The sequence below is a fragment of the Gopherus flavomarginatus genome, unplaced genomic scaffold, assembly GCF_025201925.1.
Source record: "Gopherus flavomarginatus isolate rGopFla2 unplaced genomic scaffold, rGopFla2.mat.asm mat_scaffold_37_arrow_ctg1, whole genome shotgun sequence".
Taxonomy (NCBI): Eukaryota; Metazoa; Chordata; order Testudines; family Testudinidae; genus Gopherus; species Gopherus flavomarginatus.
Window position 1 is genome coordinate 2,046,905 of NW_026115070.1, and position 27,331 is coordinate 2,074,235.

Here is a 27,331-nt window from a genome sequence, read left to right on the forward strand (position 1 = left end):
TTATGTCCAGTCTGGAGGGGACAGGGGGGGTTGGGGTTTCATGAGGGGCACAGATACAAACCTCCAGGCTGTAGGAGTCCCAGGGAGGCTGTGGGGGTGCAGATACCTACATCTAGTCTGGATGGGTCCTGGGGGTTATGGGGGGTTTGTGGGGGGCACAGATACCTAGGTACAGGCTGTCGGTGTCCCGAGGAGATTAGGCGGTTCACTGGGGGCCCAGATACATCCAGGCTGGATGTGTCCCGAGGAGCTTAGGGGGTTTGTGGGGTGCTCAGACACCTGTGTCCAGGCTGTAGGGATCCCTGGGAGGTTAGAGGTTCGTGGGTGTCACAGATAGGGACTTCCAGGCTGAAGGGGTCGCTGGGACGTTTAGGGGGTTTGTGGGAGTACAGATACCTACGTCCAGGCTAAAGGGGTAATGGGGGTGCTTAGGGAATCGGGGCGGACACAGATACCTACGTCCAGGGTCTAGGGGTCCCGAGGGGATTGGGGGTTGAGGGGGGAACAGATGCCTACGTCCTAGCTGAAGGGGTCCTGGGTGGTTTAGGAGGTTCGTTGGAGTCACAGATCCCTAAGTCCAGGCTGTAGGGGTTCCTGGGGTATTCGGGGATTTCTGGGGGTCAGAGATACCTACGTTCAGACTGGAAGGGTTCCAGAGGGCTTAGGAGATTTATAGGGGGACAGATACCAACATCCTGGCTGTAGGGGTTCCCGTGGGGATTAGGTGGTTTATGGGGGGCACAGATTACTCATAGACTCTAGGACTGGAAGGGACCTCGAGAGGTCATCGAGTCCAGTCCCCTGCCCTCATGGCAGGACCAAATACTGTCTAGACCATCCCTAATAGACATTTATCTAACCTACTCTTAAATATCTCCAGAGATGGAGATTCCACAACTTCCCTAGGCAATCTATTCCAGTGTTTAACTACCCTGACAGTTAGGAACTTTTTCCTAATGTCCAACCTAAATCTCCCTTGCTGCAGTTTAAGCCCATTGCTTCTTGTTCTATCATTGGAGGCTAAGGTGAACAAGTTTTCTCCCTCCTCCTGATGACACCTTTTTAGATACCTGAAAACTGCTATCATGTCCCCTCTCAGTCTTCTCTTTTCCAAACTAAACAAACCCAATTCCTTCAGCCTTCCTTCATAGGTCATGTTCTCAAGACCTTTAATCATTCTTGTTGCTCTTCTCTGGACCCTCTCCAATTTCTCCACATCTTTCTTGAAATGTGGTGCCCAGAACTGGACACAATACTCCAGTTGAGGCCTAACCAGCGCAGAGTAAAGCGGAAGAATGACTTCTCGTGTCTTGTTTACAACACACCTGTTAATGCATCCCAGAATCACGTTTGCTTTTTTTGCAACAGTATCACACTGTTGACTCATATTAAGCTTGTGGTCTACTACGAGCCCTAGATCTCTTTCTGCCATACTCCTTCCTAGACAGTCTATTTCCCATTCTGTATGTGTGAAACTGATTGTTCCTTCCTAAGTGGAGCACTTTGCATTTATCTTTATTGAACTTCATCCTGTTTACCTCAGACCATTTCTCCAATTTGTCCAGATCATTTTGAATTTTGACCCTGTCCTCCAAAGCAGTTGCAATCCCTCCCAGTGTGGTATCATCCGCAAACTTAATAAGCGTACTTTCTATGCCAACCTCTAAATCGTTGATGAAGATATTGAACAGATCCGGTCCCAAAACAGACCCCTGCGGAACCCCACTTGTTATACCTTTCCAGCAGGATTGGGAGCCATTAACAACTACTCTCTGAGTACGGTTATCCAGCCAGCTATGCACCCACCTTATAGTAGCCCCATCTAAATTGTACTTTCCTAGTTTATCTATAAGAATATCATGCGAGACCGTATCAAATGCCTTACTAAAGTCTAGGTATATCACATCCACCGCTTCTCCCTTATCCACAAGGCTCGTTATCCTATCAAAGAACGCTATCAGATTAGTTTGACATGATTTGTTCTTTACAAATCCATGCTGGCTATTCCCTATCACCTTATCACCTTCCAAGTGTTTGCAGATAATTTCTTTGATTACCTGCTCCATTATCTTCCCTGGCACAGAAGTTAAACTAACTGGTCTGTAGTTTCCTGGGTTGTTTTTATTTCCCTTTTTATAGATGGGCACTATATTTGCCTCCTTCCAGTCTTCTGGAATCTCCCCCGTCTCCCATGATTTCCCAAAGATAATAGCTAGAGGCTCAGATACCTCTTCTATTAACTCCTTGAGTATTCTAGGATGCATTTCATCAGGCCCTGGTGACTTGCAGGCATCTAACTTTTCTAAGTGATTTTTTACTTGCTCTTTCCTTATTTTCTCTTCTAAACCTACCCTCTTCCCGTAAGCATTCACTATACTAGACATTCCTTCAGACTTCTCAGTGAAGACTGAAACAAAGAAGTCATTAAGCATCTCTGCCATTTCCAAGTCTCCCGTTACTGTTTCCCCCTCCTCACTGAGCAGTGGGCCTACCCTGTCCTTAGTCTTCCTCTTGCTTCTAATGTATGACAGATACCAATGTCCTGGCTGTAGATGTTCCTCCACGGTGGCCTCAGGGCTGGAAGAGCTCCCACTCCCTTCTATTACCTGGGGGCTGCAGCAGGGGCACAGAGCTTCTCTGGTCTCACTCCTTTACCCCTGCCCCGCTGTGGCCCTGACACCAGAGAAGCTCTGTGCCCGTGCTGCAGCCTCTGCGCCATATCAGGGAGTGGGAGCTCCTCCAGCCCTGGGGCCACCGTGAGGGAGACTTTTCCAGGGGGACCCAATTTGGCCAGGGGCCCCCGGGACCCCGACAGCCTGGATGTAGGGTTATGTGCGACCACAGCCCCACTATGTACCCCAGGAACATCTACAGCCAGGACATTGGTATCTGTGCCCCCCGAACCCACAAAGCCCCCCAGGGAACTTTACAGCCAGTATGTTGGTATCTGTGCCCCCCATAAATCTCCTAAGCGCTCCAGGACCCCTCCAGTCTGCACGTAGGTATCTGTGACACCCAGAAATCCCTGAATGCCCCAGGAACCGCTACAGCCTGGACTTAGGTATCTGTGACTCCATCGAACCTCCTAAACCACCCAAGACACCTCCAGCTATGACGTAGGTATCTGTTCCCCCCTCAACCCCCAATCCCCTCGGGACCCCTAGACCCTGGACGTAGGTATCTGTGTCAGCCCCGATCCCTTAAGCACTCCCATTACCCCTTCAGCCTGGACGTAACTACCTGTGACCCCCACGAACCCCCTAAGCCCCCAGGGATCCCTACAGCCTGGACACAGGTGTCTGAGCACCGCACGAACCCCCTAAGCTCCTCGGGACACATCCAGCCTGGATGTATCTGAGCCCCCAGTGAACCGCCTCATCTCCTCGGGACACCGACAGCCTGTACCTAGGTATCTGTGCCCCCCACAAACCCTCTATACCCCCAGGACCCCTCCAGCCCAGATGTAGATATCTGTACCCCCACAGCCCCCTGGGACTCCTACAGCCTGGAGGTTCGTATCTGTGCCCCCCATGAAACCCCAACCCCCCCTGCCCCCTCCAGCCTGGACATAAGTATCTGTGCACCCCATGAACCCATAAGCACCTGTAGGGACGCCTACAGCATGGACTTAGGTATCTGGGGCCCCCCAAAACCCTCTAAGCCCACCAGGGACCACTACAGCCTAGAGATAAGTATCTGTGCCCCCTGAACCCCATAAGCCCCCCCTGGATCCCTCCAGCCTGGATTTAGGTATCTGTGCCCCCTACGAACCCGCTAAGCTCCCCAGGGACCCTCCAGCCTGGACGGAGGTATCTGTGCCCCCCCCACAATCCCTAAGTGCCGAGACACCCCTCCAGCCTGGAGGTAGGTATCTTTGCCGAACACAAACTGCCTAAGCCCCCCGCCCAAGGGACCCTCCAGCCTGGATCTAGGTATCTGTGCCCCCCCAACACACTAATTCCCCCTGGAAGCCCTATTGCCTGGACTTAGGTATCGCTGCCCCCCACAAACCCCCTAAGCCTCCTAGGGACCCCTACAGCCTGTATGTATCTGTACCCCTCAGAAAACCCCTAATCCAACCGGGGACCCCTACAGCATGGACCTAGGTATCTGTGCCCCCCAGGAACCCCCTAAACCCCCCAGGAACCACTCCAACCTGGACATAGTTATCTGTGCCTCCCAAAAAAGCCCTAAGCCCCCCAGGGACCCCTAGATCCTGGAGATAGGTATCTCTGCTGTCCACAAAAATTCCTTATATTCCCTGGAACCTCTCCAGCCTGGACGTACATAGCTGTGCCCCCCACAACCCCCCTAAGCCCCCCGGGACCCCTCCAGCCTGGATGTAGGTATCTGTGCCCCCCCAAAACCCTAAGCCTCCCCAGAATGCCTATAGCCTGGACGTAGGTATCTGTGTCCCCTACAATACCACTAAGCCCCCCCAGGGACCCCTCCAGAACAAACATAGGTATCTGTGCCCCTCACCAAGTTCCTAAACCCCCAGGGATCACTGTGCTCACCACAACCTCTAAGCCGTCCAGGGACCTCTCCAGCCCGGACTGTAGATATTGGTGTCCTCCAGGAAGCCCTTAATCCCCACCAGGACCTCTACACCCTGGATGCAAGTACCTATGCCCCCCACAACACCCCTAACTCCCCCAGAGTCCCGACCATCCTGGACGTAGGTATCTGTGACCCTACGAACCCCCTTAAGCCCCCCAGAATGCCTCCAGCCTGGACGTAGCTATCTGTACCTCCCATGACTCCTAAGCCCCCAGGGATCTCTACAGCCTCTACATAGGTGTGATGCTCTGTGCATTACCCTGAGAGGCCACACAGTGTCACTGTTGCTCCATGCAGGAAATGCTCTGGGCATTACTGTGATGGAGTGGGGACTGTCTGTGTGGGGGATGGGAGAGCAGCGGGTGACTTTAGGTGAGGGACAGGACCTAAGCCTGTAACTCGAGCTAGGCAGGGCTGAGAGAGTGAGCACCTTTGCCCGGGAAGCTGGACACAGGAAGGGGTCGGCTGGAGGGAGTTAGTTCAGTTTTGGTTTGGAGCTGGGTAGTTGGAATTCAGAGAATCCCAAACTGGGAACTAAGCTTCCTGAACCCCCAGAAGGACTCGAGGGAGTTAGTTCAGTTTTGGTTTAGAATTCCTTGGTGCAAAAACACCGTGAAACTCCCCTTTCTTCTTCACAGAGGGCTTCAACACCCCTTTTCTCACTCAGGCTCACAACTGCCCAGAATTCGAGAACTGTCCCTGTTCCCATTGGACAAATGGGAGGAGCCTGAGGTACAGAGAAGGGAGGAGACCTACCCAAGGGCCTACACAGCAAGGCGGTGGCAGAGCCAGAAAGAGAAGCCGCCAGTCAGACTCCTGTTCTAACAGACAACAAATCCCCCCAGAGGCAGGGATAGAGCTCAGGAACTGAGATGGTTGGAAAATTTCATTCCAACCGTTTCTGTCCAAATATCCCATTCAGACTAAACCAGTTTGTTTCTCAGAATCATAACAAGTGAGATGGAAGTTCTTTGCAAAAAGATTTTGTTGCAAAACAAAAGCATCTCCTGTTTGTCACAGTGTGTTAAATTGTGTCATCACACACAAGGAGGAGACACTTAGATCTTGAAAATTAGATAAAATGCTTCAGTCTGAGCTAAGTTATTGCTGCTCTTAACAATTCCAAAATAAAAAAATACAAATAAAAAAGATTGTTTCAGCTAATCTATTATGTTATAATCTGCTCTGGTAAACGTGATGGGACACCTCATATTATGCACTACTCTTAGTGACACTCTCCAATGGATCCCCATCCTCCACCCACCATGAGGTAGGTAAGAGTGGATCATTATTATCCCTACTTGAAAGCACACCATGGCCGCTTCACTTCTCCTGCCTCCCCTAGACCCTGGACGTAGGTATCTGTGTCAGCCCCGATCCCTTAAGCACTCCCATTACCCCTTCAGCCTGGACGTAACTACCTGTGACCCCCACGAACCCCCTAAGCCCCCAGGGTTCCCAACAGCCTGGACACAGGTGTCTGAGCACCCCACAAACCTCCTAAGCTCCTCGGGACACATCCAGCCCTAAGCCCCCCGGGACCCCTAGAGTATGGAGATAGGTATCTCTGCCATCCGCAAAAACCCATAATCCTCTCTGGAACCTCTCCTGCCTGGATGTACATATCTGTGCCCCTCCCCACAAACCACCTAAGCCCCCCGGGACAACTCCAGCCTGGATGTAGGTATCTGTGCCCCCCCAAAGCTCTAAGCCCCCCCAGAATGCCTATAGCCTGGACGTAGGTATCTGTGTCTCCTACAGTGCCACTAAACCCCCCCCAGGGACCCCTCCAGGACATACATAGGTATCTGTGCCCCTCACCAAGTCCCTATGCCCCCAGGGATCACTGTGCTCACCACAACCCCCTAAGCGTCCAGGGACCCCTTCAGCCTGGACGTAGATATTGCTGTCCTCCAGGAAGCCTTTAATCCCCACCAGGACCTCTACAGCCTGGACGCAAGTACCTATGCCCCTCACAACCCCCCTACCTCTCCCAGGGCCCCGCCCATACTGGATGTAGGTATCTGTGACCCTACGAACCACCGTAAGCCCTCGAGGGATCTCTACAGCCTCCACGTAGGTGCGATGCTCTGTGCATTACCCTGTGTGGCCACATGGTGTCACTGTTGCTCCATGCAGGGAAATGTTCTGTGCATTACCCTGCGTAACCACGTGGTGTCACTCTTGCTCCATGCAGGAAATGCTCTGTGCATTACCCTGTGTGGCCACACGGTATCACTGTTGCTCCATGCAGGAAATGCTCTGTGCATTACCCTGCGTGACCACATGGTGTCACTCTTGCTCCATGCGGGGAAATGCTCTGTGCATTACCCTACGTGACCACATGGTGTCACTCTTGCTCCATGCAGGAAATGCTCTGTGCATTACCCTGTATGGCCACACAGTGCCACTGTTGCTCCATGCGGGGAAATGATCTGTGCATTACCCTGTGTGGCCACACAGTGTCACTGTTGCTCCATGCAGGAAATGATCTGTGCATTACCCTGCGTAGCCACACGGTGTCACTGTTGCTCCATGCAGGAAATGCTCTGTGCATTACCCTGTGTGGCCACACGGTGTCACTGTTGCTCCACGGGGGAAATGCTCTGGGCATTACTCTGCATGGCCACACAGAGTTACTGTTGCTCCATGCGCGAAATGCTCTGGGCATTACTGTGATGGAGTGGGGACTGTCTGTGTGGGGACTGGGAGTGCAGCGAGTGACTTTAGGTGAGGGACAGGACCTATGCCTGTAACTTAAGCTAGGCAGCTGGGAGGGGGTCAGCACCTTTGCCCAGGAAGCTGAATAAAGGAAGGGGCTGGCTGGAGGGAGTTAGTTCAGTTTTGGTTTGGAGCTGGGTTGTTGGAATTCAGGGTATCCCAAACTGGGAACTAAGCTTCCTGAACCCCCAGAAGGACTCGATTGAGGGGTCCTGGTTGTGCCCAAAAGCCCTGCTGTATCCTTCGTTCCTGCTGGCCAAAAAAACCTTCTGTTTTACTGGCTGGCTGAGTCACTGTGTGTCCCAGGAAGAGGGGTGCAGGGCCAGATTCCACCACACTACGTGACACCCCCTAAGTCCCTCTGGGACCCCTGCAGCCTGGACGTAGGTATCTGTGCCCCCCACCAAACTCCTGAGCCCCCCCGACCCCCTACAGCCTGGACCTAGATATCTGTGCCCCCCACGAACTCCCTAAGCCCCCCAGGCACCCCTTGAGCCTGGACGTAGGTGGAACCCTTCTGCCAGGCTGAACTGATAGCAGCAAGGACTGGGTTCAATACATAGGGGTCCCTTGCCTACAATGTAATGCAAACCAGCTCGAGCCCCCACCCAGTGACATGGGAAAATTTTACATACGCACTCCTAGGTGCCTTAAAGAGGCAATACTTCCCCTCTCGCAAGCATAGAGTCTGGGTGTAGCAGAAAATGTTTAATAACGTGAGATAAACAACATAGCATTAAATTGGGAAAACACCTCAACTAGGCCGTGTCCTTTTCCCTGGGCTCATGAGTCCAGCAATCCCCAAATCACCACAAGGATCCAAAGTCCAATATCTCCAACGTTTCAAGAGTCCAGCAACCCCAAAATCACCCACAGTTGCGCAACCCCAGAGTTCAAGAGTCTATCTGCAGGGTTTTTCCCCCTGCCAGCCTGAGTAGAAAGGGGCACCTTATGTGGTCCACTGCTGACTGCTCTGCCTCTCCATGGGATTCTGCTTTTGCCTTCCCCACAAACTGCTCAGCTCGGTCCCCCAGCTGCTCTGCCAGCCGACCTGTGTTCTGCTCCAGCTGTCCCCCAAAACTGCTAGACTCACCTCACTCTGTGGGCCACTCCCACAAATTGCTCCTGTCTGCCAACTACTGTGTTCTGCAATACAGTTTCAGAGTCCCCCACAAGCTAACACATCTTTTCAGTGATTTCAGCTCAAGAACCTAGAAATTCAACTTTTAAGAGAATAAAAAATCAACACTGCTACTCAACTGTTAAAAGAAAAAAAGTGCAATTGGTGACTCTAGCTCACCCAAGGAGCCCACTCCCTTGTCTAGTGAGTGCCACTCAACTGATGGTGAGAATCCCTGTCTCAAAGTTGTTTCACAGTTCCTCATCCACACAATCAGGGTGACAACACTCCACATCTCACACCCCAACAACAAATAAACTGGGGATACCATAGCTGCCAAAGTAACCATCCCAGGCTGCCGTGGCCGTGTCACGCACGGTGGGTGTGTCTATGGAAACATGATCAGACCCTGAAATCCTTTTCCACACTTGCCATAATTCACCACCAGATGTGAGGGTAGAGTTCATCCTGCTTCTGCTTACATAGGTATCTGTGCCCCCCACAACCCCCTAATCCCACCAGAACCCATCTAGCCTGGATAATGGTATCTGTGCTCTCCACAAACCTCTAAGCCCCCCAGGGAACCCACAAGCCCAGATGTAGGCATCTGTATGCCCCACACACCCCTTAATACCCACAGGAACCTTCCAGACTGTAGGTAGGTATCTGTGACCCCTAGAGCCCCACAAAGTCCCTCGGGACCCCTACAGCATGGATGTTTGTATCTGTGACCGACAAAAACCGCCTAAGCTACCCAGGGCCACCTACCATCAGGATGTAGGTATCTGTTCCCCCCCCCAAACACACCTAATCCCCCCGGAACCCCTCCAGCCTAGATGCAGGTATCTCTGACCCCACGAATCTGCTAAGACATGACAGGACCCCTCCAGCATCGCCATAGATATCTGTGCCCACACAACCCTCCTAAGACCCCCAAAACCCCTCCAGCCTAGACGCAGGTATCTGTGCCCAGCATGAACCCCCTAAGGTCCCTAGGACCCCTCTTGCCTGGATGAATGTATCTGTGCCCCTTACAAACCCCTAAGACACCCCCAGGATCCCTGTAGACCGGACGTAGATATCTGTGCACCCTCACGAACCCACTGATCCTCTCAGCGACCCCTACAGCATGGAAGTAGGTATCTGTACCCCAAAATTCCCCAAAGCAACCCCAGGACACCTACAGCCTCGATATAGGTATCTGTGCCCCGCATAACTCCTTAATACCCCCAGAACTCCTCCAGCCTGGACGTAAATATTTGTGACTTCCAGGAACCCCCAAAGCCCTCCCCAGGACTTCTCCAGTCCCTACATAGGAATCTCTGCCCCCCACCAGCCTTCTAAGACCCATAGGGCCCCCACCAGCCTGGTTATAGCTATGTGTACGCCACACAAAACCCTAAGCTCCCCAGGGCCCCCTCCAACCGGTACGTAGGTATCTGCGCAACCACAAACCCTTAAGTCCCCCAGGGACCCCTCCAGACCATACGTAGGTTTCTGTGACCCTTACCAACTCCTTAAACCCCCAGGGACCACTACAGCATGGACGTATGAGTCTATGCTCACCACAACCCCCTAAGCCATCCAGGGACCTCTCCAGCCCTGACGTAGATATTTGTGCCCCTCATGAAGCCACTAATGCCCACCAGAATGTCTCCAGCCTGGACGTAGCTATCTGTGCCCCCCATGACCCCTAAGCCCCCCAGGGATCTCTACAGTCTCTACATAGGCGTGATGCTCTGTGCATTACCCTGCGTGGCCACATGGAATCACTGTTGCTTCATCCAGGAAATACTCTGTGCATTTCTCTGCATGGCCACATGGTGTCACTGTTGCTCCATGCAGGAAATGCTCTGTCCATTACCTGGTGTGGTCACAAGGCATCAATGTTGCTCCATGCGGGAAATGCTCTGTGCATTACCCAGTGTGGACACACGGTGTCACTGTGGCTCCATGCGGGAAATGCTCTGGGCATTACTGTGATGGAGTGGGGACTGTCTGTGTGGGGGATGGGAGAGCAGCGGGTGACTTTAGGTGAGGGACAGGACCTAAGCCTGTAACTCGAGCTAGGCAGGGCTGAGAGAGTGAGCACCTTTGCCCGGGAAGCTGGACACAGGAAGGGGTCGGCTGGAGGGAGTTAGTTCAGTTTTGGTTTGGAGCTGGGTAGTTGGAATTCAGAGAATCCCAAACTGGGAACTAAGCTTCCTGAACCCCCAGAAGGACTCGAGGGAGTTAGTTCAGTTTTGGTTTAGAATTCCTTGGTGCAAAAACACCGTGAAACTCCCCTTTCTTCTTCACAGAGGGCTTCAACACCCCTTTTCTCACTCAGGCTCACAACTGCCCAGAATTCGAGAACTGTCCCTGTTCCCATTGGACAAATGGGAGGAGCCTGAGGTACAGAGAAGGGAGGAGACCTACCCAAGGGCCTACACAGCAAGGCGGTGGCAGAGCCAGAAAGAGAAGCCGCCAGTCAGACTCCTGTTCTAACAGACAACAAATCCCCCCAGAGGCAGGGATAGAGCTCAGGAACTGAGATGGTTGGAAAATTTCATTCCAACCGTTTCTGTCCAAATATCCCATTCAGAGTAAACCAGTTTGTTTCTCAGAATCATAACAAGTGAGATGGAAGTTCTTTGCAAAAAGATTTTGTTGCAAAACAAAAGCATCTCCTGTTTGTCACAGTGTGTTAAATTGTGTCATCACACACAAGGAGGAGACACTTAGATCTTGAAAATTAGATAAAATGCTTTAGTCTGAGCTAAGTTATTGCTGCTCTTAACAATTCCAAAATAAAAAAATACAAATAAAAAAGATTGTTTCAGCTAATCTATTATGTTATAATCTGCTCTGGTAAACGTGATGGGACACCTCATATTATGCACTACTCTTAGTGACACTCTCCAATGGATCCCCATCCTCCACCCACCATGAGGTAGGTAAGAGTGGATCATTATTATCCCTACTTGAAAGCACACCATGGCCGCTTCACTTCTCCTGCCTCCCCTAGACCCTGGACGTAGGTATCTGTGTCAGCCCCGATCCCTTAAGCACTCCCATTACCCCTTCAGCCTGGACGTAACTACCTGTGACCCCCACGAACCCCCTAAGCCCCCAGGGTTCCCAACAGCCTGGACACAGGTGTCTGAGCACCCCACAAACCTCCTAAGCTCCTCGGGACACATCCAGCCCTAAGCCCCCCGGGACCCCTAGAGTATGGAGATAGGTATCTCTGCCATCCGCAAAAACCCATAATCCTCTCTGGAACCTCTCCTGCCTGGATGTACATATCTGTGCCCCTCCCCACAAACCACCTAAGCCCCCCGGGACAACTCCAGCCTGGATGTAGGTATCTGTGCCCCCCCAAAGCTCTAAGCCCCCCCAGAATGCCTATAGCCTGGACGTAGGTATCTGTGTCTCCTACAGTGCCACTAAACCCCCCCCAGGGACCCCTCCAGGACATACATAGGTATCTGTGCCCCTCACCAAGTCCCTATGCCCCCAGGGATCACTGTGCTCACCACAACCCCCTAAGCGTCCAGGGACCCCTTCAGCCTGGACGTAGATATTGCTGTCCTCCAGGAAGCCTTTAATCCCCACCAGGACCTCTACAGCCTGGACGCAAGTACCTATGCCCCTCACAACCCCCCTACCTCTCCCAGGGCCCCGCCCATACTGGATGTAGGTATCTGTGACCCTACGAACCACCGTAAGCCCTCGAGGGATCTCTACAGCCTCCACGTAGGTGCGATGCTCTGTGCATTACCCTGTGTGGCCACATGGTGTCACTGTTGCTCCATGCAGGGAAATGTTCTGTGCATTACCCTGCGTAACCACGTGGTGTCACTCTTGCTCCATGCAGGAAATGCTCTGTGCATTACCCTGTGTGGCCACACGGTATCACTGTTGCTCCATGCAGGAAATGCTCTGTGCATTACCCTGCGTGACCACATGGTGTCACTCTTGCTCCATGCGGGGAAATGCTCTGTGCATTACCCTACGTGACCACATGGTGTCACTCTTGCTCCATGCAGGAAATGCTCTGTGCATTACCCTGTATGGCCACACAGTGCCACTGTTGCTCCATGCGGGGAAATGCTCTGTGCATTACCCTGCGTGGCCACACAGTGTCACTGTTGCTCCATGCAGGAAATGATCTGTGCATTACCCTGCGTAGCCACACGGTGTCACTGTTGCTCCATGCAGGAAATGCTCTGTGCATTACCCTGTGTGGCCACACGGTGTCACTGTTGCTCCACGGGGGAAATGCTCTGGGCATTACTCTGCATGGCCACACAGAGTTACTGTTGCTCCATGCGCGAAATGCTCTGGGCATTACTGTGATGGAGTGGGGACTGTCTGTGTGGGGACTGGGAGTGCAGCGAGTGACTTTAGGTGAGGGACAGGACCTAAGCCTGTAACTTAAGCTAGGCAGCTGGGAGGGGGTCAGCACCTTTGCCCAGGAAGCTGAATAAAGGAAGGGGCTGGCTGGAGGGAGTTAGTTCAGTTTTGGTTTGGAGCTGGGTTGTTGGAATTCAGGGTATCCCAAACTGGGAACTAAGCTTCCTGAACCCCCAGAAGGACTCGATTGAGGGGTCCTGGTTGTGCCCAAAAGCCCTGCTGTATCCTTCGTTCCTGCTGGCCAAAAAAACCTTCTGTTTTACTGGCTGGCTGAGTCACTGTGTGTCCCAGGAAGAGGGGTGCAGGGCCAGATTCCACCACACTACGTGACACCCCCTAAGTCCCTCTGGGACCCCTGCAGCCTGGACGTAGGTATCTGTGCCCCCCACCAAACTCCTGAGCCCCCCCGACCCCCTACAGCCTGGACCTAGATATCTGTGCCCCCCACGAACTCCCTAAGCCCCCCAGGCACCCCTTGAGCCTGGACGTAGGTGGAACCCTTCTGCCAGGCTGAACTGATAGCAGCAAGGACTGGGTTCAATACATAGGGGTCCCTTGCCTACAATGTAATGCAAACCAGCTCGAGCCCCCACCCAGTGACATGGGAAAATTTTACATACGCACTCCTAGGTGCCTTAAAGAGGCAATACTTCCCCTCTCGCAAGCATAGAGTCTGGGTGTAGCAGAAAATGTTTAATAACGTGAGATAAACAACATAGCATTAAATTGGGAAAACACCTCAACTAGGCCGTGTCCTTTTCCCTGGGCTCATGAGTCCAGCAATCCCCAAATCACCACAAGGATCCAAAGTCCAATATCTCCAACGTTTCAAGAGTCCAGCAACCCCAAAATCACCCACAGTTGCGCAACCCCAGAGTTCAAGAGTCTATCTGCAGGGTTTTTCCCCCTGCCAGCCTGAGTAGAAAGGGGCACCTTATGTGGTCCACTGCTGACTGCTCTGCCTCTCCATGGGATTCTGCTTTTGCCTTCCCCACAAACTGCTCAGCTCGGTCCCCCAGCTGCTCTGCCAGCCGACCTGTGTTCTGCTCCAGCTGTCCCCCAAAACTGCTAGACTCACCTCACTCTGTGGGCCACTCCCACAAATTGCTCCTGTCTGCCAACTACTGTGTTCTGCAATACAGTTTCAGAGTCCCCCACAAGCTAACACATCTTTTCAGTGATTTCAGCTCAAGAACCTAGAAATTCAACTTTTAAGAGAATAAAAAATCAACACTGCTACTCAACTGTTAAAAGAAAAAAAGTGCAATTGGTGACTCTAGCTCACCCAAGGAGCCCACTCCCTTGACTAGTGAGTGCCACTCAACTGATGGTGAGAATCCCTGTCTCAAAGTTGTTTCACAGTTCCTCATCCACACAATCAGGGTGACAACACTCCACATCTCACACCCCAACAACAAATAAACTGGGGATACCATAGCTGCCAAAGTAACCATCCCAGGCTGCCGTGGCCGTGTCACGCACGGTGGGTGTGTCTATGGAAACATGATCAGACCCTGAAATCCTTTTCCACACTTGCCATAATTCACCACCAGATGTGAGGGTAGAGTTCATCCTGCTTCTGCTTACATAGGTATCTGTGCCCCCCACAACCCCCTAATCCCACCAGAACCCATCTAGCCTGGATAATGGTATCTGTGCTCTCCACAAACCTCTAAGCCCCCCAGGGAACCCACAAGCCCAGATGTAGGCATCTGTATGCCCCACACACCCCTTAATACCCACAGGAACCTTCCAGACTGTAGGTAGGTATCTGTGACCCCTAGAGCCCCACAAAGTCCCTCGGGACCCCTACAGCATGGATGTTTGTATCTGTGACCGACAAAAACCGCCTAAGCTACCCAGGGCCACCTACCATCAGGATGTAGGTATCTGTTCCCCCCTCCAAACACACCTAATCCCCCCGGAACCCCTCCAGCCTAGATGCAGGTATCTCTGACCCCACGAATCTGCTAAGACATGACAGGACCCCTCCAGCATCGCCATAGATATCTGTGCCCACACAACCCTCCTAAGACCCCCAAAACCCCTCCAGCCTAGACGCAGGTATCTGTGCCCAGCATGAACCCCCTAAGGTCCCTAGGACCCCTCTTGCCTGGATGAATGTATCTGTGCCCCTTACAAACCCCTAAGACACCCCCAGGATCCCTGTAGACCGGACGTAGATATCTGTGCACCCTCACGAACCCACTGATCCTCTCAGCGACCCCTACAGCATGGAAGTAGGTATCTGTACCCCAAAATTCCCCAAAGCAACCCCAGGACACCTACAGCCTCGATATAGGTATCTGTGCCCCGCATAACTCCTTAATACCCCCAGAACTCCTCCAGCCTGGACGTAAATATTTGTGACTTCCAGGAACCCCCAAAGCCCTCCCCAGGACTTCTCCAGTCCCTACATAGGAATCTCTGCCCCCCACCAGCCTTCTAAGACCCATAGGGCCCCCACCAGCCTGGTTATAGCTATGTGTACGCCACACAAAACCCTAAGCTCCCCAGGGCCCCCTCCAACCGGTACGTAGGTATCTGCGCAACCACAAACCCTTAAGTCCCCCAGGGACCCCTCCAGACCATACGTAGGTTTCTGTGACCCTTACCAACTCCTTAAACCCCCAGGGACCACTACAGCATGGACGTATGAGTCTATGCTCACCACAACCCCCTAAGCCATCCAGGGACCTCTCCAGCCCTGACGTAGATATTTGTGCCCCTCATGAAGCCACTAATGCCCACCAGAATGTCTCCAGCCTGGACGTAGCTATCTGTGCCCCCCATGACCCCTAAGCCCTCGAGGGATCTCTACAGCCTCCACGTAGGTGCGATGCTCTGTGCATTACCCTGTGTGGCCACATGGTGTCACTGTTGCTCCATGCAGGAAATGCTCTGTGCATTACCCTGCGTGACCACATGGTGTCACTCTTGCTCCATGCGGGGAAATGCTCTGTGCATTACCCTACGTGACCACATGGTGTCACTCTTGCTCCATGCAGGAAATGCTCTGTGCATTACCCTGTATGGCCACACAGTGCCACTGTTGCTCCATGCAGGGAAATGCTCTGTGCATTACCCTGCGTGGCCACACAGTGTCACTGTTGCTCCATGCAGGAAATGATCTGTGCATTACCCTGCGTAGCCACACGGTGTCACTGTTGCTCCATGCAGGAAATGCTCTGTGCATTACCCTGTGTGGCCACACGGTGTCACTGTTGCTCCATGCGCGAAATGCTCTGGGCATTACTGTGATGGAGTGGGGACTGTCTGTGTGGGGACTGGGAGTGCAGCGAGTGACTTTAGGTGAGGGACAGGACCTATGCCTGTAACTTAAGCTAGGCAGCTGGGAGGGGGTCAGCACCTTTGCCCAGGAAGCTGAATAAAGGAAGGGGCTGGCTGGAGGGAGTTAGTTCAGTTTTGGTTTGGAGCTGGGTTGTTGGAATTCAGGGTATCCCAAACTGGGAACTAAGCTTCCTGAACCCCCAGAAGGACTCGATTGAGGGGTCCTGGTTGTGCCCAAAAGCCCTGCTGTATCCTTCGTTCCTGCTGGCCAAAAAAACCTTCTGTTTTACTGGCTGGCTGAGTCACTGTGTGTCCCAGGAAGAGGGGTGCAGGGCCAGATTCCACCACACTACGTGACACCCCCTAAGTCCCTCTGGGACCCCTGCAGCCTGGACGTAGGTATCTGTGCCCCCCACCAAACTCCTGAGCCCCCCCGACCCCCTACAGCCTGGACCTAGATATCTGTGCCCCCCACGAACTCCCTAAGCCCCCCAGGCACCCCTTGAGCCTGGACGTAGGTGGAACCCTTCTGCCAGGCTGAACTGATAGCAGCAAGGACTGGGTTCAATACATAGGGGTCCCTTGCCTACAATGTAATGCAAACCAGCTCGAGCCCCCACCCAGTGACATGGGAAAATTTTACATACGCACTCCTAGGTGCCTTAAAGAGGCAATACTTCCCCTCTCGCAAGCATAGAGTCTGGGTGTAGCAGAAAATGTTTAATAACGTGAGATAAACAACATAGCATTAAATTGGGAAAACACCTCAACTAGGCCGTGTCCTTTTCCCTGGGCTCATGAGTCCAGCAATCCCCAAATCACCACAAGGATCCAAAGTCCAATATCTCCAACGTTTCAAGAGTCCAGCAACCCCAAAATCACCCACAGTTGCGCAACCCCAGAGTTCAAGAGTCTATCTGCAGGGTTTTTCCCCCTGCCAGCCTGAGTAGAAAGGGGCACCTTATGTGGTCCACTGCTGACTGCTCTGCCTCTCCATGGGATTCTGCTTTTGCCTTCCCCACAAACTGCTCAGCTCGGTCCCCCAGCTGCTCTGCCAGCCGACCTGTGTTCTGCTCCAGCTGTCCCCCAAAACTGCTAGACTCACCTCACTCTGTGGGCCACTCCCACAAATTGCTCCTGTCTGCCAACTACTGTGTTCTGCAATACAGTTTCAGAGTCCCCCACAAGCTAACACATCTTTTCAGTGATTTCAGCTCAAGAACCTAGAAATTCAACTTTTAAGAGAATAAAAAATCAACACTGCTACTCAACTGTTAAAAGAAAAAAAGTGCAATTGGTGACTCTAGCTCACCCAAGGAGCCCACTCCCTTGACTAGTGAGTGCCACTCAACTGATGGTGAGAATCCCTGTCTCAAAGTTGTTTCACAGTTCCTCATCCACACAATCAGGGTGACAACACTCCACATCTCACACCCCAACAACAAATAAACTGGGGATACCATAGCTGCCAAAGTAACCATCCCAGGCTGCCGTGGCCGTGTCACGCACGGTGGGTGTGTCTATGGAAACATGATCAGACCCTGAAATCCTTTTCCACACTTGCCATAATTCACCACCAGATGTGAGGGTAGAGTTCATCCTGCTTCTGCTTACATAGGTATCTGTGCCCCCCACAACCCCCTAATCCCACCAGAACCCATCTAGCCTGGATAATGGTATCTGTGCTCTCCACAAACCTCTAAGCCCCCCAGGGAACCCACAAGCCCAGATGTAGGCATCTGTATGCCCCACACACCCCTTAATACCCACAGGAACCTTCCAGACTGTAGGTAGGTATCTGTGACCCCTAGAGCCCCACAAAGTCCCTCGGGACCCCTACAGCATGGATGTTTGTATCTGTGACCGACAAAAACCGCCTAAGCTACCCAGGGCCACCTACCATCAGGATGTAGGTATCTGTTCCCCCCTCCAAACACACCTAATCCCCCCGGAACCCCTCCAGCCTAGATGCAGGTATCTCTGACCCCACGAATCTGCTAAGACATGACAGGACCCCTCCAGCATCGCCATAGATATCTGTGCCCACACAACCCTCCTAAGACCCCCAAAACCCCTCCAGCCTAGACGCAGGTATCTGTGCCCAGCATGAACCCCCTAAGGTCCCTAGGACCCCTCTTGCCTGGATGAATGTATCTGTGCCCCTTACAAACCCCTAAGACACCCCCAGGATCCCTGTAGACCGGACGTAGATATCTGTGCACCCTCACGAACCCACTGATCCTCTCAGCGACCCCTACAGCATGGAAGTAGGTATCTGTACCCCAAAATTCCCCAAAGCAACCCCAGGACACCTACAGCCTCGATATAGGTATCTGTGCCCCGCATAACTCCTTAATACCCCCAGAACTCCTCCAGCCTGGACGTAAATATTTGTGACTTCCAGGAACCCCCAAAGCCCTCCCCAGGACTTCTCCAGTCCCTACATAGGAATCTCTGCCCCCCACCAGCCTTCTAAGACCCATAGGGCCCCCACCAGCCTGGTTATAGCTATGTGTACACCACACAAAACCCTAAGCTCCCCAGGGCCCCCTCCAACCGGTACGTAGGTATCTGCGCAACCACAAACCCTTAAGTCCCCCAGGGACCCCTCCAGACCATACGTAGGTTTCTGTGACCCTTACCAACTCCTTAAACCCCCAGGGACCACTACAGCATGGACGTATGAGTCTATGCTCACCACAACCCCCTAAGCCATCCAGGGACCTCTCCAGCCCTGACGTAGATATTTGTGCCCCTCATGAAGCCACTAATGCCCACCAGAATGTCTCCAGCCTGGACGTAGCTATCTGTGCCCCCCATGACCCCTAAGCCCCCCAGGGATCTCTACAGTCTCTACATAGGCGTGATGCTCTGTGCATTACCCTGCGTGGCCACATGGAATCACTGTTGCTTCATCCAGGAAATACTCTGTGCATTTCTCTGCATGGCCACATGGTGTCACTGTTGCTCCATGCAGGAAATGCTCTGTCCATTACCTGGTGTGGTCACAAGGCATCAATGTTGCTCCATGCGGGAAATGCTCTGTGCATTACCCAGTGTGGACACACGGTGTCACTGTGGCTCCATGCGGGAAATGCTCTGGGCATTACTGTGATGGAGTGGGGACTGTCTGTGTGGGGGATGGGAGAGCAGGGGGTGACTTTAGGACCGGACACGTGCTCAGCCTGTAACCTGAGCTAGGCGCGGGGAGGGGTCAGCACCTTTGCCCGGGAAGCTGGACACAGGAAATGGCCAGCTGGAGGGAGTTGGGTTAGTTCAGTTTCGGTTTTGGTCTGGGTGGTTTGAATTCAGGGATTCCCAAACTGGGAACTAAGTTTCCTGAACCCCTAGAAGCACTTGATTGTGGGGTCCTGCTTGTGCCTCCAAGCTCTGCTGTATCCTTCGCTCCTGTTGTCCAATAAACCTTCTGTTTTACTGGCTGGCTGAGAGTCACTGTGAGTCCCAGGAAGAGGGGTGCAGGACCGGACTCCCCCACACTCCGTGACAGACCCTAAGCCCCTCCGAGACCCCTGCAGCCTGGACGTAGGTATCTTTGCCTCCCACCAAACACCTAAGACACTCAGAGATCCCTCCAGCCTGAACTTAGGTATCTGTGCCCCCCACAAACCCCCTACGCCCCCGAGGGACCTATACAGCCAAAACATTGGTATCTGTACCCCATATAGACTCCATAAGCCCCTTGCGACACTCCAGTGTGCACGTAGGTATATGTGCCCCTCAGAAACCCTCTAAGCCCCCAGGAACCCCTACAGCCTGGACATAGGTATTTGCACTCCCACAACCCCTCTAACCCCCCCCTCCCGGGACATCTGCAATCTGGACGTAGATATCTGTGCCCCTCACGAAACCTCTAACCCCCCCTGGGAACGATACAGCCTGGACATACGTATCTGTGCCCACTCGAACCCCTAAAACCCACTGGTACCCCTACAGCCTGGACATCATAGATGTCTTTGGCCCCCACAAATCCCCTAAGACTCCCAGGATGCCTCCAGCCTGGACGTAGGTATCTTTGCCCCCCACTAACCTCCTAAGCCCCCCTGGTAACCCTACAGCCTGGATGTAGGAATATGTGCCCCCCACGAACCCTCTAAGCCCCCATGGGACCCCTAGAGCATGGAGATTGGTATCTGTGTCCCCCCCAAACTCTCTAAGCCCCCCAGGGACCGCTATGGCCTGGACATAGGTATCTGTGCACCCCAAGGCCCCTAAGATCCCCCGGACCTCTGCAGCCTGGCTGTAGGTGTGACGGTGCTGCCCGTGGGAGCCAGCTCAGCTCACTCAATCAGAGTGAATTGCAAACAAAACAGGGCAGACAAATCCCAAACGCTGCTGGTTATTTCAATACTTAGATTTACCAAGCCAGCACAAAACAGCTTCTGTAGTACCTCACTGGTTACTTAGAAGTTTAAACCACGCAGTTCCCTTAAAGTACCCAGCCTCAGGCCTCCGTCCAGACACACCTGCTGGATATGATGATGATTCCTGAAAATCTTACTTCATCATATAAAAGAAAAGATTCTTCCGATCCCAAAGGATCAGCCACATAACCAGGTTCAATTATAACTTAGATTTTACCTAAAATACATGCTATAGCCAATTCTTATTAACTAAGCTAAAATTTATTAGAAAAGAAAAGAGAGAGAGAGAGTGTTGGTTAAAAGATTAATAGACATATAGACTTGAATTCAATTTTTGAGGTTCAGATACAAAGTAGCCATGAGTTTGTAGTTGCCAAAAGTCCTTTTAGAAATAGTCCATAGGTTATAATCCACTGTCCATATTCAGGGTGGCTCCAGTCAATGACTGGGGATCTCAATCCTTGTGGCTTAAGGTTTCCCCCTCTTGAAACCCAAAGCAGATCTGAGATGAAGAAGGATTGTGTCCCAGGTCCTTAAACATTTCCAGCAGCCTTTCAGCCTGAGAAAACGATAGGCTTAACTCTTCTTCCAAACATCCTGGCAATTAGTACATCCATCAAACAGTTCAGATACAGATTACCACAACCTTCAAAGAGACACAGACAATAATACTATTTCACTCAAGTATCATCATAAATGTTAATATTCTTTTTTTGCTCTTTGAATTAAAACTAGAGCAATAGACAAGACTTGTTTGCTGACATCACAAGACCTGAGCAAACACCTCCCCTTCTACCTCTAACACTGCAGACTTGCATTTCAAAGCTCTGTTCATTTACATATCTTGTTAACCAGTTTTTAAGGTTCACCCACGGGTCAGGTCAGTCGGTGAGGTGAGTTAATTAACTCTTTCTGGCACTGTCACCTTTCAATGAGATATTAGATTATACTTATGTCAGGGACTCTAACCCAGATGGCAAAGTTCGTTGTCTGACCGCGAGAGAGACAGGCAACACCAGCAAGGTCCGATCAAAAGCTCTTTATTGACAAGTGCACGCATCAATAGAGAGCAGCTCGTCTCCAGAGAGAACCAGCCTGCTCTTTACATCTTAGTACAAGCCTATATAGACAGTTCCGTCGCGTCATAAATTATTCACTGGAGCAACCCACCCCCTTCTTCTAACAACTAGAAACTAGACACCTTTAGTATACATGCATGCCTAAAGTTAGAAATGTAGGGGAGTTAAAAACAAACAAAGAACAAAACCAGGGAGGCTGGGAAACTAGGACTCTTATCAGTTCTTCGAAGGAGCTGCCCGAACACAGCACATCTGGTACTATGCCAGGAATGCAGCTTCTCTCTTATCTCACTTTTTCCCAGCGCTTGTGAGACATGCTGCTGCTTCTCAGTGTTTTCCACTCAGGGATTACCCACAAACCTCTGTTAGCCTGACTTTGGTCAGGTTGGCATACCTGGTTTTGTCTGCTATATCTTTATTCAGGCCTAACAATCCCCCCTTTGTCCCTAGAGGACCATAATGGGACTCTTGGGACACATATCCATTTAACAATTGTACGGGGGAGGCTAGTAAACCATGACCCAAGGTCTGAGTGGAGGTCCTTAAAACTAAAAGTGTGATCAAGAGATATAGCATGGAAAACAACAGCAACATTCTTAATAGCTTGTAAATCTTTGTCAATTAAGCCAGAGTGATTAACAGCAAAGCAACATTTTTCCCCAATGCGAGCACAAGCCCCTCTCTAATTCAGCATTCATGGCATTTAGCACACGTCTATTTTGCAAAGTTACTTCTGCTACTTCATCAGTCTTTCGTTGCAACTTTTGGAAAGCGTCTATTAATGCATTAGCTGGTTTTTTTCAAACTCTGCAGAAATATTTACAACTGCTCTCTTGAGCTTAGCCACCCACAATCCAGGAATGAGTGCACGGACAAAAGAGTGGAATCCTGTTTGTCTGACAACTAAGGGATTGGGGCACTGACTATAAATCAGTTAGGTATACCAAGTGGTCTAATTTCCCAGATGTTTCGGTGAATAATCCAGTCCCATGTGCATCCTCCCCATGGACCCGTCAGGATTCGGTATGTGGAAGCCCACACCCCCGAGTCCAAATGCTTGGAAGGAGCACTGTAAATGTTTACACTTCCACCCAGAAAGTCTTTAGTATATCTCCATGACCACAGATCAGATGGTACTCCTGATGTGTCTGTAAGGGCAGTGGGCCAAGTCTGGTACTCAAGATCACTCCAAATGGCCATCAGCTGGTCATTCAGGAAATTTTGAATCTCCAAACATACTAGATCCCACTGCAATGCCTTCCCAGCCTCAGTGATATTTAATACCATCTTTCCTTGGTGTAGTACTATATTACATTTGTTATTTAACTATTTTCAGGTACTTTTAAAAGGCATTGACATTAATAGCATAGGAGGGGGTTACATTATTAGTCACTGGAATGGTTTCAATACAGGTAAAATTTCCAGTGGCAGAACAAACTCTTCGGGTACTTGTTATTTAAAATCCAATTAGAGAGAGCAATACATGCTGAAGAATTTATCCACAACACAGGGCACAGCCTGTAGAATAAACCCCAAAATCCAATCAATACCACATTCCCAAGCATGGGTCCCACAAATTTTTTCTGCCAGTGTACAATTCTTTGTTTCTTCACCGGGGTCAGTTCTTAATGTCCTTTCTAGTCAGGAATTCCTGGACTTTAGCAATTTCAGTGGAGTGAGTGTTCCTTCTTCTTTCCCAAAACAGTCTTGGTGCAGCATCATATAGGGGAGAGGTTACTAGCACATCACCCTGTAATGGTTTTGCTTTTTCTAGAAAAATTCAAAGGCACAGTAGATCTGTCAGTGGATAAGGGAGAGGCTACTAGCACTTCACCTTGTACTTTTTCCCTACTGTCCAGAAGGCACAGTGGAGCTAGAAGGTGAAATAGGCTAATCATCAGTAGGAGAATTCTCCCAATGTGGAGGGGTCTTTTTGCAGTGAGAATCTTGGGTCCAAGCAGTCAGTCTTTGGTACTTCACAGCGGTGTTGGTAGTCATCAGGACTTAAGGGCCTTTCCAGCATGGAGCCAAGGCAGTCTTTCGTTGGTGGACCTTTACATCAATCCCGTCTCCTGGTTCCAAGGAGTGGCAGGGCTGCTAGGGTCTTTGGGTAGCGCTTCCTTACCTGTGAGAAAAAAAACTTAACACATTTCATTAGTGCCTGGCAGTGTTTTTCAGATCTCATAGCTGCATGGGCAAATTCAAGCCCTCCTTTTCCTGGTTGTTAACCAAGTCTTAACTGTGAGCAGTGTCCTTGAATGGAGTCAGTGTCTTATCTATAGCCTGAGCTTGCTATTTTATTTTATTTCATTTTTTCAGTTAATTCATTCTGTTCTTTGTGCTTCTTCCCTTCTTGGCTTCTTTTAACCTGCAAAGGAAACTTTCACTTTTTACTCATACACCTTTTTCCCAACATTGAACACCTACACATTGTCATTATACAGTACATTAGTCTTATTATTTAATATATGCCACACATACTCTTTTACTAAAATAACCTTATTACAGAGCTTTCGAGCAACAAGCCAGGACAAGCACACCCACTTTGAGGAGTTCACTCAATACAACCTCTAGTCCAATAGCCTTCCACCATCCCCAGCCCTCTGGCTAGAAATCTGAGGTAGCCAGAAAGATCCCATGTACAATATGGGGAGTGGGTTAACTTTTCATGTCCTTGCTTTCAAAGACTGTTGGTATGCAAATTTTAACAACAATTTTTGCAATTAACAATTTGACCAATAAAGTTTCTTTTCCTTACTTAAGGAAATGCATTAGACTTTAGTATATCACATTCTCCTGATTTATCTAAACACTTTGTATTCCAAGTTGAACAAAACAAGTATCTGCATTTTAATTTAACCTTTTTGTTTGATTTTAAACTAGATTATTTTATAAAAATATTAAACACAAAAATTCCGGCCACAAGACAAACACCACAAGACAGAACATAGAACACAAAACATAATTTCTATTGTGCCAGTAAATGCATGGTACGTTGAATGCTGTTTAGCTGGCACCAGTTTTCTCTGATTATCTGAAAGACAAAAAAACAGAGGTCTACCCCTTCTGGGCAGACAATCATTGCTTAAAATAGACAAATACCCTTGTTGATTTCAGGAAAAACAGAGGAATTATCCCATATTTTATGTGTTTCATAGGCAGCCCAGGTTTCAGTGGCTCCTACCTTATCAGTTAGATAATTTGCATGAATACAGATGCTTTCTGGCTTGCTTTTTACTTTTAACTCTTGCTTTCAAACACTGAAAGAAAACATCACTACTTATAGTGCCCTTACAGCCTAATAAAATTTCAATTACATAGCACTATATACATTCTTCAGCTAATTTAACTAAATTCTAAATGATTGCAATTAACAATTTCTTTGCCTCAATTTATTTACAAACATTTCAAAGACACCAAGAACTTTCCTCTTCAGCATTTTTGCAAAGTTCAACTGCTGTTTCCTCCAGTAACTACAGAGTTAACTACTCACTCTCCCTTAAATCACTTGCTTGTCTCCCAACAGCCACTTTTATCAACTCAAATCACCATTCCAAGTAAGTTCTGGGTATTTGAAATCCCCATGCTTACACTTACTTACTCCTTCCTTCCACTACACCCTTAAAGTTTTCCAACCTGTTTTCCAATCTCTCTGTCTGTTGCCTGCCCGCCTGGGCCCGATCCTGCTTTTCTCACTGAACCGTCCCTTCCATAGGCACCAACTTCTTCCACTACCAGTTTAGCTAGGAGAGTGGGCTTCTCAACTAGCCCCCCACCCCTCCTGGTCTCTTCCCTTAAACATTCTTACTCACAAGACTACCCGAGTCCTCCTTCATGAGGCTTGCCACCTAGACGAAGACACATGGCCCATTGGGCAAAGGCCATTTACTTAACATATAATTTGAAGGACTACTCTTAGAGGGTTTACCCAGAGACTCATTCATCTGTTTGACACTTAAACAGAAAAGAGAATTACACAGAGAGCAGAGGGAATTACAGTCTAAGCCAGACTTTCCCACTTCTATACACTGACCGCTACAGGGGACAGGACAGAAGGATCTCAATTTGACCTCAGAGCTGTCTCGCACACATGGCTTCCACTCCGAGGAATTACGAACAAGAGGTTCAGTTCCACCCACACTCCTAACACCCAAATGAACAGAGAAAAAAAACAACAACAGTAACGGGTTAAATAGAACAGAACCAGAACCAAATAGTGTTTCCTTATCCTATTAGGACTCACTTTTACTCATGCAGTTCTCAGCATATAACACCAACAGTACCAAGCAAAGCAAACACAAAATACCAAGGGTAAAACAAATAGATGGTGCAAATTCTGCAGGGCTCCCCCCTTCTTAATTGCTCACCAAACTGTGACAAATTTCTGTTACCAATCTATCCCTCATGTCAGATGATCAGGCTGACACTACAGGATCGTTGGGGGAAGATAAAGAAAACACACCATATAACTGAATTTTAAAGCTTCATTAATAAAATAATAAAACAACAACGGAGAGTGTTGGGAACGCTCTCACATCACTCAGGAAAATATTAATGCCCCAAGCCCGAAGCTCCTTTCATACTTACACACGTACGTCCAGACTGGCCACTTCTGTGTATAATGTTCAGAGGAGGGGGAGAGGTGGAAGGGAGATTATCCTGTATACAGCTTGTCCAGAATTTCCAACGTGCTTCTGCTCTTGGGAGGGCTGTTCTTTTACACCCTGGAATCTCCTGCGGCGTCTCTTTCAGAGATTCCAGTCCAGGTCGGCTGCCTGTGGCTTCTTTGGTGTCACCAAGCCACACCGACTCCAGGGTCACAAAGGCACACTGTTGGATCTTACTGGACAGTTAAGCTTTGCAAATGTAATTTCAGTTCTGTAACTTGTATTTCCTTTACTTCGCCTCTGTCTATATTTTTTCCTTCACAGCCAGCTGGGGCCGAAAGCAGCCCCTCCCTGCACCAAGCACAGTCCGCGCCGATTCCTGACCCTGAACGCAGAGCACCCCCCTCCTTCCATCCCGGGGCCAAGATGATTTTTAAATTAACCCGTTCCTTATGTCTTTTTCTTTCTTTTTCTCTTTCCCATTAAACATTCTAGTAGCAATGCTAACTACTTCAGACAAACTTTTCCCTTGCGTACCATCTGGATGCTTTCTAAATCTTTTTGCAATATCCTTTGCACATTGTGACATGAAAACCATTTTAACCATCTCCTTTCCATGATCAGTTTCAGGATTTAAATTCCCATGCTTTTTAACTTCACAAATCAGTCGAGCACAAAAGTCAGAGAGGTGCTTATCTGGATGCTGAACACAAGCAGTCACCTTGCTCCAATTTGGAGTAGCCTCCCCTGCATCTCTAATACCATTCAAAACAGCTTTTAAAAATCCATCCAACTTTGTCTTTTGAGCTGGATTATTGGGATTCCAGTTAGGGTCAGTAATTAGCCAAGGTGCATTCAAATGAGCTGCAGATTTTTCTTTTACTTTTTGTCTTTCATCTTCTGTCATGAGAGTATCTAATAACTGATTTACATTTGCCCAAGTGGGCACATGAGTGAAAAAGATTGTGCAGAACATTCTTTCCACTGCCTCAGGATTGTCTCATAAGTGAGGCATAGTGCACTGCCAGTTAAACAAATTTGAAGTTGCAAACAGGGTATGGGTAAAACCATCTCATGTTCCCCAGCAACCAGTAGAACCAGATAAGTTCTCAATGAGGCTTGTAATATCAGAGGTGTCTCAGAAACATTCTCTCTCATGGAGTTAAGTAACCT

At 50.0% G+C, this 27,331-nt stretch overlaps 1 long non-coding RNA gene across 1 annotated transcript in view; it reads right to left on the minus strand.

Annotated features, from left to right (window-relative positions):
- Positions 1-22,158, minus strand: part of LOC127042373 (uncharacterized) — a 158,199-nt gene extending 136,041 nt beyond the window's left edge. The window contains exon 1 of the long non-coding RNA XR_007771917.1: positions 21,757-22,158. This is a non-coding gene — a long non-coding RNA (uncharacterized LOC127042373). The remainder of the gene's footprint in view (positions 1-21,756) is intronic.
- Between the last annotated feature and the right edge of the window lie 5,173 nt (positions 22,159-27,331).